The 14,100-nt window shown below is 35.2% G+C and overlaps 1 long non-coding RNA gene across 1 annotated transcript; it reads right to left on the bottom strand.

Annotated features, from left to right (window-relative positions):
* Positions 1–477: 477 nt before the first annotated feature.
* LOC116256994 (uncharacterized) lies at positions 478–4,169 on the bottom strand. The gene is made up of 3 exons (XR_004173278.2): positions 3,630–4,169; positions 976–1,076; positions 478–685 (listed from the first exon to the last, which is right to left on the bottom strand). It is a non-coding gene; the product is annotated as an uncharacterized LOC116256994 (long non-coding RNA).
* Positions 4,170–14,100: the final 9,931 nt, after the last annotated feature.

Raw genomic sequence — 14,100 nt, 5'->3', positions numbered from 1 at the left:
GATTAGTTACTGACAGCTGATAAGATCTAACAATACCAACATGGGAAAAAATTAAATGGCAAAATGATGTATCTATAATGATGAGTGCTCCTAAAGATATGAGAAAAAATCTGATTACGACTTACATATTTCAAAAAATTACTTCCAGAGACATGTATAAGTGCACAAAACAAGTAAACAATTGATCTTCTACATGTTTTCTAAGGTGCAGCAATTTTTTGTGGCATAACATTTCACACACACTCGGTACAAAATCAAGGAGTTGTAATTTAAGAACCCTGCACAATAAACATACTTTGAGTTAGATGTTGAACGTAAAACATTCAGTTGTCTCTTTCTCTCTTCTATGTCATTCCGTAGCACAATGTCAACTTTTTAAATGATAATAATTCTTATGCACATGAATACAACAACCACTTGTGTAAATCCAACAAAAGTTTTACATGCACTTTTGGAGCACAAGTAATCTTCAAGGTCTAGAAAAAAAAAACCAACATTGTGATTTTTATGATATTATTTCAAATCTTATATAATGTAATATGAAATTCATACTTATCCAGGTCTATTGTAGTCAAAATTACAACCCGTTGGGTGTCAACCAATCTTTGTTGTCAAACCAACAACTTGTAAATGCAATAAAAAATCTTTTCTATGCTTAGGAAGCCATCTCCATCTGTGTCTGCATCTAAACGAGCAACAGCTAGTCAAAAAAATGAAGCAAACTCATGGCAACAAGATAAAAGATAACATGATACAACACTATCAAGTAAATTGCACATTTTGCATCATAACTAGCAAATGAGGTGAACGATGAACTTGCATAATAGAGTTGAACTATTCCAAAGAAATAAATCTAGTTGCTTTGTCTTCATTAGCATCCTAAAAAGCAAGCCAATAATAGTTTATTAATAAGCAAAAACAATAATACAATATATAAAGACAAAACATTGTAAACTTGGTTGAAGATATACTTACCTTTAGCTATACAAAATTGATAGGGAGATGTTCGCCATAGTGCTTTATCCAATCACTTGCACAAACTAAAGCATTCACCATCTTTGGTGCTAATGCACTGACTGTTGTCCAGAATTCAACATCCAGTGTTAAAAGCTTATTCAGAAGCAACTGTAGTATAATGTCAAATGTGCTAAAATGGGGTACGTTGGTTCTATCTTTCCACTAATTCAAAATGAATTGAACCAGAAATATCAATATTATGTTTTATCAACCCATCTTCTAAATACATGTCAAGATCTGACTTAGGAACTTGAAAAGGAACATTTTCTGCCATACATAAAAAACTAAAGAAGTCAACAGTGCCACTAGTATATGTATCAAGATTAGAGTTGACACATGAGCCACTACCAAACTTTGAAATATCGGCATCAACATCCATACTTATACCAAATCCTTCACTTTTCGCAATATAGCTATCATAAAGATCTAGCAAAGTACTCCTTACTAATGTCATTTGCTTTTTTTTTTCTCCTTTTTTATTACAAATCTTTGCAAAGATAAACTCCGACAATGTCAACTTTATCCTTCATCTAATATAAATCCAATGGCCATTAATAAATTACATGGGCTCCAACATTTATCAAATTTCTTTTTCATTTTAGTGGCAATTATCTTCATAAATCCATAGTCATTCTCAACTTTGTCTTGCAGTAGTAATTGGAACTTTAAATCTCAAGGAAAAACAAGTTTGTTGTTGGATACTTGGATCCTGAAAGAAGTAAAGAAACATTATAAAATACTTCAACAAAAACATATTTTTTCTACTTCCTCCAATTCATTAGGTTCTAGCAACTATATTAAACCTTGGTCTTCCAACCTATAACTAGGAAAAGCATACCAATATACAAGTATTGTCTCTGACATCAAGAAAGTATAATTCTACCAAGTTGCAACATCTAGTATTAGCTTCCTTCTAGTAGAAATTTTTAATTTTTTTTTTGTAGCTAAAATAGATAGAGTCTTGATTTGGAGCATTTGAGATATTTAACTATTTCTCTAGTCTTATTGATTTAATCTTTAATAGCATGTATTAGAACATGTTCATAACAACGCACCTGAAAGAACTTGCCACCCTGATATAAACTTGCACTACTTTTTCTCGTATGTTCTGCTAATGTTCTCATAAGAACATCATTTGAAGAATCATTGTCGACTGAATTGATATAATTTTATTATTTATTTCCCAATTTGAAAGATTTTAGCAGTTACATTTGCTAAAAACTTTGCTACAGTGAGGTGGTTCTACTGCACTAAAATTGATGATGTGTTTTTGAAGTATTCATTCACAATCAATAGTGAGTCATAATAAATATATATCCAACTTGTTGATTTGATGTCCACATATCCGTCAAAATAATAGATGCAATATCTTTGAAGCCACAATAAGTCTTCAACTTTATCATGATGCGATATAAGTTGAATCTATACTATCACTAGCCACAGATTGTTGTGCTGAACATCCTAATATAGTAAGCCGGTCTAATGAACCTTTGCTTGAACCATATAGTAGTTGTTTTCCTCTATGCATTGCATATTCCCTTGGTGTTAACATTATTATGTTTCACGAAAACAAAAGTATATATATATATATATATATATATATATATATATATATATATATATATATGTATATGGACAAATGTAAACAAAAGTAACCTCCAAAGCAAAAACAAGCAATCAATATAAAAGATTCTCCAAAGGTAAAAAAGTAGAATCTACTTATGAGATTTACGAGAGCATGTTCATAGGATGCTCATTATATACAATTTATTGTTAAAAAAGTGAGCATGAGTTAAACAGTCTTTTAATCTTCTATTTATTGTTCGATGAAGGATATTTAGATGAATGGTGTTTTATTATAGATTTGTTCATAAGATGCTCATTACATACTCGTGAAATCTTATTTTTTGAAAAATGCCATTCATGAATGCCATGTGCTTTAAACGCTGGCAAAACTCAGGTTGTGTTGTCCTACTTTAACAATTAATGATGGTGAGATTTATGCCCATGGACCCATATGGGGAAGACAAATTAATGAGTACCATCTTAACTTGGGTACCTCTTAGCTTCCCGAATTTCCACCAGAGCATCAACTTTTCAATAACTGATATATCTTCTGGTTTGAACATGTTCCTATATTTGCAACGAAGTATAATAATAAGTAGTGGACGTGTGTTTGTGTGTGAATGTGTGCAACAAGAACACATCATGTGCTACATTATACATCATAGAAAGCGCTGTCTACTCATGTGGACATATATGTTAACAATATGTCTCCACCGATAAATTATGGATGGCATTTTCCTAAAAAGAAATCCACTGGATATTTAGGTTGCCAAGCATCCTTAAGTGTTCTGTAGACAAGCAGCCAATTAAATCATAACTTCCACAAAATCATTGAAAATAACACAGCAATATTGATGAGCAGACAAACAGCCATACACAAAAAACATGATTAAGCTGAATATAGAAAATATTTTCTTTCAATTAAAATTCCAAAGTAGGCAATAATACTGATGAGCAGGCAAGTAAACAATTAAATTGTTCTGACATACTAATGGATTTCACAAGCAGCTAATTAACAACCATGCACAAAACAATAGAAAAAAAACCTGCTGTTGGCATGGTTGCTATTGCTATTGATGTTGTCTACTGCCGGTTAGCATGAAGGAGGAAAACCATTGTTACCTGGAGGACCGCCTAAAATCACTACAGTTTTCGACAAATGAGGGAAAAGCTACCGCTTTCAAAGCCACTGGTCCGCTGCAAACTACACAGGCACAGCCAGTGGATGATGGGTCGGTGACCAGCTGGCGGTTGACTGAGATTGAGAAATTGAGAGAGGAGAGACAGAGATAGAGAGATAAGCGAGAGGCAGGCCGAGGGTGGTGGGTCGGTCACTGCTAACTGGCCGCCGGTGGGCCGAGATTGAGAGAGCGAGAGAGGAGAGATAGAGAGAGAAGCAAGAGGTGGGCCAGGGCGGTGGGTTGGTGATCCGCTGCTAACGAGCCGAGATTGAGAGAGCGAGAGAGATAGAGGTGGACCGAGGGCAATGGATCGAGACCGGCCGCCGTCAGACCAAGATTGAGAGAGTGAGAGGAGAGATGGAGAAAGACAAAGAGAACTGAAGTGAGGAGGCTGGCCAGGCGGTTTCCCTTTTCATACTTGCGAATAGAATTAGGTTTTCTTAGGTGGGTAAAAGTTTTTGTTGAAAAAACAGAGATAGTCGAGCCGAGTTCCATCGGCTCGTACTCAACTCATTTACATACTGCCTCAACTAGAGCTTTAGTTCAACTCGTTTAGCAAGCGAGTCGAGCTTGATTTGAGCATTTTCAAGCTTGATTTGAGTATTTTCAAGCAAGTTCGATTCAAGTCTAAGTTAGCTTGGCTCGCTGTATATTCCTACAACCATGGCTTGTTCTATGGCTTTGCTCTGTGCTTGATCTAGTAACAACCTTTTGTTTTTTGCTAGTCCAAGTTACTAGATTCTACCAAATGAAAACACCATATCCCCAACCTAATTTGTATATGTGAAAGATGAATAAATCATGACAAGACTGCGAGGTTATACCTTGAGTGTAGAGAAGGCCATCACCAATAATACCTTTTAAATACCGAAGGATTGTTTTAACAACTTCCATGTGGCCAGTCTTCTCATCATGCATAAACTAGGAGGCTTGATTAACTGCATAAGTAATCTCAGAGTGAGTGAAAGTTAGATGTTGTAACATCCCAACAATACTTCGTCGTGGGGTCATGATACTTGTCTCCATCATGTTGGCTTAGCTTGTGATTCGAGACACTAGGAGTAGAAAGAGACATACAATCTTACATTTCTACCTTTTGAAGAAGATACAATGTGTATTTAGGATGTTTTGAGCAAAAAACACCATCTTGAACATCGACTTCAACTCCAAGAAAATATTGCACCTTATTGAGATCCTTCATTTTAAACCTTCGACTCAAAATATTGCTAGCTGCTTGGATATGAGTTGGATGATTTCCTATGATAATGATATCACCAATATATATCAACAGAAATGTGGTGATGTCCTTCTAAAAATGAAAAGGGAATGATCTAGTTGTGTACGTTGAAATCCATGTTTATGGATTTCTAATGAAAACTCTCAAACCAAGAACAAAATGTCTGCTTTAGATCATAAGACTTAGGGTCATCCTAAAGGAGGTTTAAGTTCACATCCTAACTAAAAGCTTGTTGAAAGATATAAATCCAATTCATAAGTGATCTTTGATTCAAAGTTCATGATCTAAATCCAAGAATGAAATCTAGTTCCCAATCTCATGGATTAGGGATTTAGGGTTTTGGATTCTAGAGTTTAAAACAAGGTTTTTAAAACTTGATCTGAATTGTACGAGATCTAAATCCAAATATGTTAATGTAAAGTCTAAATCTAGAATCCAATTCTCACAGAATCTTAACTTAATAATATGATTTCTTTGATCCTTGAAATCCAAATAACATAAACTCTGTCAAATTCAAATCCAATCTTGCATTTGGTCCCAAATTCAAGAGTAAATCCAATCCTTCTGAAGTCCATATGTCTAACTTGACTAGGTTTTAGGTTTAACCTGATTAGGGTTGCCTCCTAGCTCAAGAGGTTATCATTGTGGATTAGGTGTAGGTATATGGTTGTGGACTCAATATCAAGTCTTGGTTGAAATCTTTAGAGAAACCTATGGTTTTATGTAGGTTTGATACTTAAGATTTGATTTTGATCATGAATGAATCTAAGTTTTAAGAAAGACAAGTTTGAAATAGGCCAATTTGGAAATGTGCATTTGAAAATTATGATTTCCAAATTGTATTTTCATATAATCAAAATAGCTCAAGTTTGTACATGAGATGTTACCATATATAGTTGATAATCCTATTTGGTTAGTATGAAACCTAATTCTATCTTCATTTTTTGAAATGGATGAATGCATTAGAAAAACAAGCAATATGAATGCACATAAATATGCATTAATAAAAGTAAAGCAAAGCAAAGCAATACATATGCATGAATGATATCATATTTTGAAATAACATGGAATTCAAGTTGAAATTTTGGTTTTTCAATTGATAAGTCAAGCTATAATGAGAAGGGCCTTTTGCACAAGTAAACTACTCCACCATTGCATATATATATATATATATATATATATATATATATATAGAGAGAGAGAGAGAGAATTAAAAGGAGTCTCACTTCTGTCACCCAAGATTTTCTTTTTTATTTAAATGGAGAAAGGTAGGTCTTAATCATGGGAGTATAGATTATCTAATCTTCGGCCCGCCAAACTTCACCACCTCCTTTTGCCCATTCGATCTGATCCTCCACATGTCATCCCAACCATATTAATTAAAAGTAGCCATGTTGCAAAATGCTTGCCATTCAATCGCCAAGAACATACTGAAATTGATGGTTGGATCGACTTCCAAGCACTCTCCTCTTGACTGGTAAAAAAGCAAATCATCATACCATTTAAATGGTGACTGGAGTTACCCAACCATCTAACCAAGGCTATCCATCTCATGCAAATGCATAGTTGAAATAAAAATATGGAGAAAAAGGTGAGAATAAATAAGATGAAAAAAATAACCATCACCCTTTTCTCCTCGCTTTTCTCTTAACCGTCCATCATGATGAGACATGACGGTCTTGGATAAATGATGGGTTAACTCTAAAAAACTAAAAAACTAGAGTCGCCATTCAATTTTTGTATATATATATATATATATATATATATATATATATATATATATATATATATATATATATATATATATATATATATATATATATGTGTGTGTGTGTGTGTGTGTGTGTGTGTGTGTATATATATATATATATATATATGGAGAGAGAGAGATTACTTGAGAACAACATGATCCTTAAAAGTAAAGGAATAATGAAGTTATACAGCTGTGAGATCGAGCCCTTTGGACCCACCGCCCCTCAAAAGGTTCCAGCAATCCTACCTAACCCATTCTCTTAGAGGCCGTTCACCCTTTTTCTTAAGCCGTTCAAAATTTTGAGTCAACGCAAATTAAGTACCACCTTCACGCTTTCAGCGAAATGGTTGGTATTGATAAAGAAAGTGGCGGATGCCAAAGTTCGGTTGACTCGTTTTGAAATATGAGATCATGTGTGGATTTGGCATGTTGTTTTTACTCACTGGATCCAATTGGAAACAAAACAGTAAGTTTGGCCCCCAAAAAAGAAGCATTTCTCTCCTTATACATGCAGGCCCTACCGTTGAATCTTTTCTCAAATAAGCATCTGAATTCGTATGAGTTTGAATCCAAAAGATCGAAGGCAGACACATTCACTTAAAGCACATTCTAATATATTCTGAACCCTTTATGTGACATTTTGGGTTATGAGTCAAATTTTGCATTTGTTCCGACGTGTTCCATAGTTAAGGAAAACAACATTTGAAAACTAGTTTGCCAAGCTAAAAGAACGAACCATAGACTCAGAGAAAGGTAGAGATTATGTGGTTAGATCACTAAACAAAAGTCATAAATTACTCAACGAATTCAAAATACAAGAGAAGATTTCTTTTTCTTGATGTATATGTGTGTGCATCTGTATGCGCGTTTTTGCCAACCTTTTCTTTAAAAATTAGGAAAATCCATCGTTTTAAACAAGTACAGAAAGGTAGTTGCATGTTATTCAATATTTTTTAGAAATAATGTTTTAAACCTGGTGACTTTGGACTCGACTCATTTATTCTTGACTCGTAACTCAGCAAGTCAACTTGGTGACTGGGCCTGGTTTTGTTTACTATTGTTTTTGAAAGAAAAATATATATAACTTGTAATTTAAACATACAAAAGTTGTAAAAATTACTTGAATACATGTATACTTCATATCATCAAGTAATAATTAATATTTTTTCTTTTGATAATAAGAAATTGGACAATTAAGCTACTAACTACATTATGTGGCAAGAATTAATATATCAATGAAAAACGAGGTAATACAAATCAAACACTAAGATTAATATATTCAAAATTTACAGCTACCTAATGGTTAACAAATTTGACATATATGTTAAAATTATGTAAAACTAAGCATCTAAAAGTAACGAATCCAATGCCCTAAAAATTGAATAAGTACATTGTACAAAAAGTCAAGCCTAAGTAGCTTTAACTTTTCATTTGTACTATGCAAATTTAATAAATGAACAATTCTAAGTTCTTATATAGAATTGTTCTTATATTTCAATAAGTTAGAATGTTCATGTAAAGAAAAAGCATTAAGTAATTAATAAACAAACCACATTGTTAATTACAAAATACAAAAGCTGTTGCTGGCATACATTGAGTTAGTCAAGTTTTGGTCTAGTCAAACCAAGTTTCGCCAAGTCATACCAGAGTTTCAACAAAAAATGAGTCCCCCCTACCTTCAAAAGGCTGAATCAAACAGAGTCATTGAGACTCCACGAGTTTTTGAACACTGTTTAGAACTAAAAATTGAAAATCGGATTGTTTCATACCAACAAATGAAAAGAAATAAAGTTGATCTTATTGGAAGTATTTGGCCACTAGACTGTGAATTTCCTTCAATCGGTTGTATTTTAAATCAAGTGCATAAAAAGTAAATATAAAATTTTGATAACTAAAGTTAAGTGACCTTTAGTACCAATAACCATCCAAGAAAATTTCAATTACCATCTCATAAAAAATATGCTTACATTCATAAAGGCAAAATGTTAAGCACCGGAAGATCGCATTGTACACATTGTATATGTTATTGGCATTGTACACATTGTATATGTTATCTGTCTACCACTGAAGTGTTGTATTCAAGAAAATGCATCTTTTGGAGGTTGGGCCTCCTACCCTTTTATTAAGAATAGGCAAAAGCTTACACCACCAAAAATACAGTCAAGGTAAGGCGTCAGAGCCTCTAAGCATTGAAGTTGTATAGACTGTACACCACCTCCCAAGCAGATCGGAAGAGACCTTCAGTTGAGCAGCATTTCTTTTGTTCCATACGCAGTCACTGCGCCACATACTTCTGCCTTCCAAAATGGAGGTAAGAGTTCTCTTCCACCTAAACTGATTAGAAACGACTATAACCGTTTTAGTTAGATCGATTTTATAAAATTCCAGCACTTGATCTAGGACTTCTTCCATTGACGTGTCTCTTACAACAGGAAATACTTTCCTACAACCAAAACCAAGGTTAATTGCAGCCACTGTGCTGCTTTCTCGTCTGGAAAAGGTGGAAACTATTTGGACAAGGACCTCTCCAAGCTAGAAGTACTTAAGTGGATTTTTTTTTAAATATAAAACTGGACAATTGGAACGTTAAAAGAAAATTGTGCAGCCAAACATTTAATTTGAATCATGCGATTTTTTATGAACAAAATGACATTTATAAAAGAACACGCACATCTGTTCTCAAGTAGTTGAAAAGGTTGAGCTTGAAGTAATTTCTGATCAACTTTCCCGATTAGAAGAGATATACGGACATAAAGAAAAGGTATACTAGAGAGGCTTTCCTGAAATTCTTTAAATCCTCTAGTCTTATGGTTGATGATTTTTAAGTCTAACTTATTCTTTTTCCATATGGATGATGATGGACAAAATAGGTTGAAGAATATCTTGGGATTTACTTTCCCCTTGACTTGTTTGGTTATTCCTCTTTTCTCCGGTAAGACAGACTGATAGTCACTTTGAGTCCCTCGTCTTTCTTTCTTACTCTAGCAGACTTTGCCATATCAGTAGTCATTACTCAGTTCTTCCTGTTCCTCTAGAAATTTTTCCAAAATAATAAAATATTTTTTAAAAATAAAAAGTTCGGTTACTGCTGCACTCACGAATTGGCCACTGAATCGAATTGGTTTTGCCACCAATTTAGTTTTAAGTATCCATTGAAGCCAATTCAAACACCATTACTTAGGACATTATGTTCAGTTCTCATATTGAGCCAAGCACCCCCCGCTCGACCGATTAATTGTTTCAAATACTTCCCATTGTACCATACTTTCTGCACACCATTTTAATTTTATTACACGATATATACGATGATACTTTCATACAGTTCTACAACTAAGCGAAAAGAAAAATGAGAGAAAAAATTAACTCTTCTTGCCAATACTTTGCCACCAGATCATATCCTTAATTGGTTACTAATACTAGGGCACTCTGCATCGTCATTACTGCCGTCACCTTGTAACAGTAAAAGTTTTCAACCAGAGTTGCAACTGGGAATTCTGATTCCGAACTCACAAACAAATCCGATTATTAAATCCAGACATGAATACGAATCTGACTTTCAAACAAAATCTGATATGTACTACAATATATTAAGAATCAATTTCAAATGTGCAGAGACTCATATAGGCTACTTGTTTAAAACTAAAATTGATCCAAATCCATATCCAAAATTGGAATCCGATTAGATGTCATTTCTTAAATCAAAACTCGATCTGGCTTTCTTGATTGAATGTCAAAATTTGTCTTCATATTCGATTTTTTTGAAGATCGGTCCGGTAGAGGATGACGACCCATCCGGGCCATCTGATCATGCAATCGGACGGTCTTGATGGGCTGTCCAATTACCTATGTGAACCTTGGAGTCAGGGTTCACTTGTATATGTGGATGCAGACACCGATACACGCATGCATGAATGCGCTTTGATTCATTCATCCACTATAGATGCTGACATAGCGCCAATGAGGTCTTAGGTTCTTTTATATATCAACTTGCAATTACAAAATCGTAAAATTGTGAGAAAATATCATGAATCATTATGTCATTATCGTCTTAAAGGACCAAGTTTCGATGCCACTTGAATTTGTCGACCATAAAATTATGAGCATGGCCAAATAACATAAAAATAAAATCAACTCTGAGTTACACGAATTAAACAAAATAAAAATGAGAAACGAAGATGGAGCACAATAAGAACAAACAAACAAAACAAAACAAAACAAGATGATGAAGAAGGTGTCAAACTTGAGTTCTTGTGGAGAATTGCAGAACTCTGCAGAAAACAGGGGAAAGAGAAGTCGGCAGGAACAACAGAGTAAGAAGCTCTCACGCAATTTTATTCATCTCTTCAAGTATATCTCTCTCTCTTTACTTTAATCTATTTATACATTCATGATACACTTTCGTTATGTTACAACTGTACAGTCTGTTAGAATGTGAGCTGTCATGCTTGTTGCAACTGTCTCACCACTAGAGTTGTCTTGTGTGCTAACACTCCCCCTCAAGTTGAAGATTCTAAGTCTAGAACTCCCAACTTGTTTATAATTCTGTTGAAACTGTCCTTACATAGTGGTTTTGTAAATACGTCAGCTAGCTGCTCCTCACTTCTGACAAACACAGGTTTTATCTCGTTTTTCTGAACTTTCTCTCTAATGAAATGGCAGTCTACCTCTATGTGTTTTGTTCTTTCGTGAAACACTGGGTTAGCACAGATGTACATTGCAGCTTTGTTGTCGCACTTGAGTTCCATTGCTTCGTCCACTTTGACGCCAAGATCAGTGAGGACATACTTGATCCACAACACTTCACATGTAGCTAATGACATGGCCCTGTACTCGGCTTCCGCACTTGATCTAGCTACAACTAGTTGTTTTTTACTTTTCCAGGTTACTAAGTTTTTTCCTATAAAACTGCAGTATCCAGCGATTGATTTTCTGTCATTGGGATCTCTGGCCCAGTCAGCGTCTGAATAGCTTGTAACGTTTAGACCTCCTTCTCTTCTCATAAGAATTCCCCTATTCGGTGTTCCTTTGAGAAATCTCACTATTCTAAGTAGAGCCTCTAGATGTTGTTTTCTTGGACAGTGCATGAACTGGCTTAATCTGTTTATAGTATAAAGAATGTCAGGCCTTGTGGCTGTCAAGTAGATGATCTTTCCAATAAGTCGCTGAAAGCTCCCTGTGTCTTTAACTAACTCTCCTTCATCCTTGAGAAGTTTTATGTTTGCTTCCATTGGTGTCTCTGCCTTTTTTGCATTTAGCATACCTGTTTCTTTTAGTAAATCAAGTAGATACTTTCGTTGACACATAAAAATTCCTTTAGATGATTGTGCTACTTCTATTCCTAGAAAGTAGCGTAGGCTTCCCAAGTCTTTGATCTCAAACTGACTGTTGAGAGTCTTCTTTGTGAGTTCCATAAATCTGTCATCATCGCCTGCTAGTAATATGTCATCGACGTAGACTATAACCACACTAGTTTTCCCTTGGTTAGAAATGTGAGTAAACAATGAGTGATCTGAAGCACTTTGTATATACTTCAGTTCTTTTAATTTCTGACTGAACTTGGCATTCCATGCTCTAGGGGACTGTTTCAGTCCATAGAGAGATCTTCTTAATTTGCACACTGCCTTAGGAACTGAGCTACATTCAACACCTTGTGGCAGATCCATATATATTTCCTCGTCTAGATCGCCATTGAGGAACGCATTTTTTACATCAAGTTGATGTAAGCTCCACTTCTTTACTGCCGCCACTGATAACACCACTCTTATGGTGTTCATTTTCGCAACGGGTGCGAACGTTTCATGATAGTCAATTCCTTCCTTCTGAGTATAGCCCTTCGCTACTAGTCTTGCTTTGAATCTTTCTATCTCTCCACTGCTTTTATATTTGATTTTGAATGTCCACTTGCATCCCACAGTTTTTTTCCCATTTGGTAAGGTTACTATATCCCATGTTCTGTTTTTTTGTAGTGCGCTCAATTCTTCCTGGATTGCTGCACGCCAACTTGGAGATTGACACGCTTCAATGAAGTTTGTGGGCTCCTTTTGTGCATATATTTTGGTCAGGTAGCTTTGATACAGCTCAGAGTAATTTTCTAGTCTCACATCATTTAGCACTGAGTATTGATTTTTCCCTTGCGCATAGTAGCTGAAAAAATCATTAAACTTTACAGGTGGCCTCCTTATTCTTGTAGATCTTCTGACCTGTTGTTGTTGAGATTCATGAGAACTAGTGTCGCTGTTACTGTTGTTGTTTTCAATACCATTCTCGTTGCTTGTGGATTCACTCATTGATACATCAGTTTCTGTATAAGTTCCTGTATCTGTCATTGGTGACAAGGCAGGTAACGGTAATGATGGCGATGGCAGAGATGGTGACATTCGAGGAGCCACCCATCTCTTTATCCACTCCCCCTGATTTAAACTCTGCACATCAGTAAAGTATGGCATATCTTCTACTACCTTGACATCTCTTGAAATGTAGAATTTTCCAGAGTTTGAATCGAAGCACTTGTATCCCTTCTTTGAGGAGGAGTAACCAAGAAATACGCACTTGATAGCACGTTTTTGGAATTTGTTTCTGTAATGATCTTGTACATGCACAAAACAGGTGGCACCAAATACACGCAGATGAGCAAGAGATGGCTGTCTATTATATAATATTTCAAATGGACTTTTGTTTTCAAGTTGGCGGCTTGCTGTTCTATTGATCAAATAGTAGGAAGTAGCAACTGCTTCGGGCCAAAAACTGTCAGGGACATTCATGTGAAACAGTATGGCTCTTGTAATATTTAGCAAGTGTCTGTTCTTCCTCTCGCAGATGCCATTCTGCTGCGGGGTCCCTGAGCACGTCAGTTGAGGAAGAATTCCATGTGCTTTAAAGAAATTGTCAAACTGCACATTAACAAACTCTCCACCATTGTCTGATCTTACTGTTTTTATCCGTTTATCAAACTGTGTCTCAATCATCTTGTGAAATTTTCTGAAACAATCAAATACCTCATCCTTTTTCTTTAGAAAGTATATCCAACTCATGCGTGACTTATCATCGATTAGTAACAGAAAGTATTTGAATTGAAGTTTGGAAAGTGTGGGAGCCGGTCCCCATACATCGGCATGAATCAAATCAAAAATCCCTTCACTGTTTGTTTCAGACTGAGGGAAAGGTAATCTTGACATCTTAGCAAACTCGCATGCTTCACAAACAGATAAATCACACACAAAGTTTGGAAACATTGTTTTAAGTATTCCATTTGATGGATGTCCTAATCTGCAGTGCCAAAGGTGGAGTGATTTACTGTTCTTTGCTGTAAGGAAAACTTTAGGCTGCTGTAAATCCAGAAAATATAG

This window comes from Nymphaea colorata, chromosome 7, assembly GCF_008831285.2.
Source record: "Nymphaea colorata isolate Beijing-Zhang1983 chromosome 7, ASM883128v2, whole genome shotgun sequence".
NCBI classification, from domain to species: Eukaryota; Viridiplantae; Streptophyta; class Magnoliopsida; order Nymphaeales; family Nymphaeaceae; genus Nymphaea; species Nymphaea colorata.
Note: the sequence above shows the minus strand (reverse complement) of the source record. Positions and strands in the feature narration are given on the sequence as shown.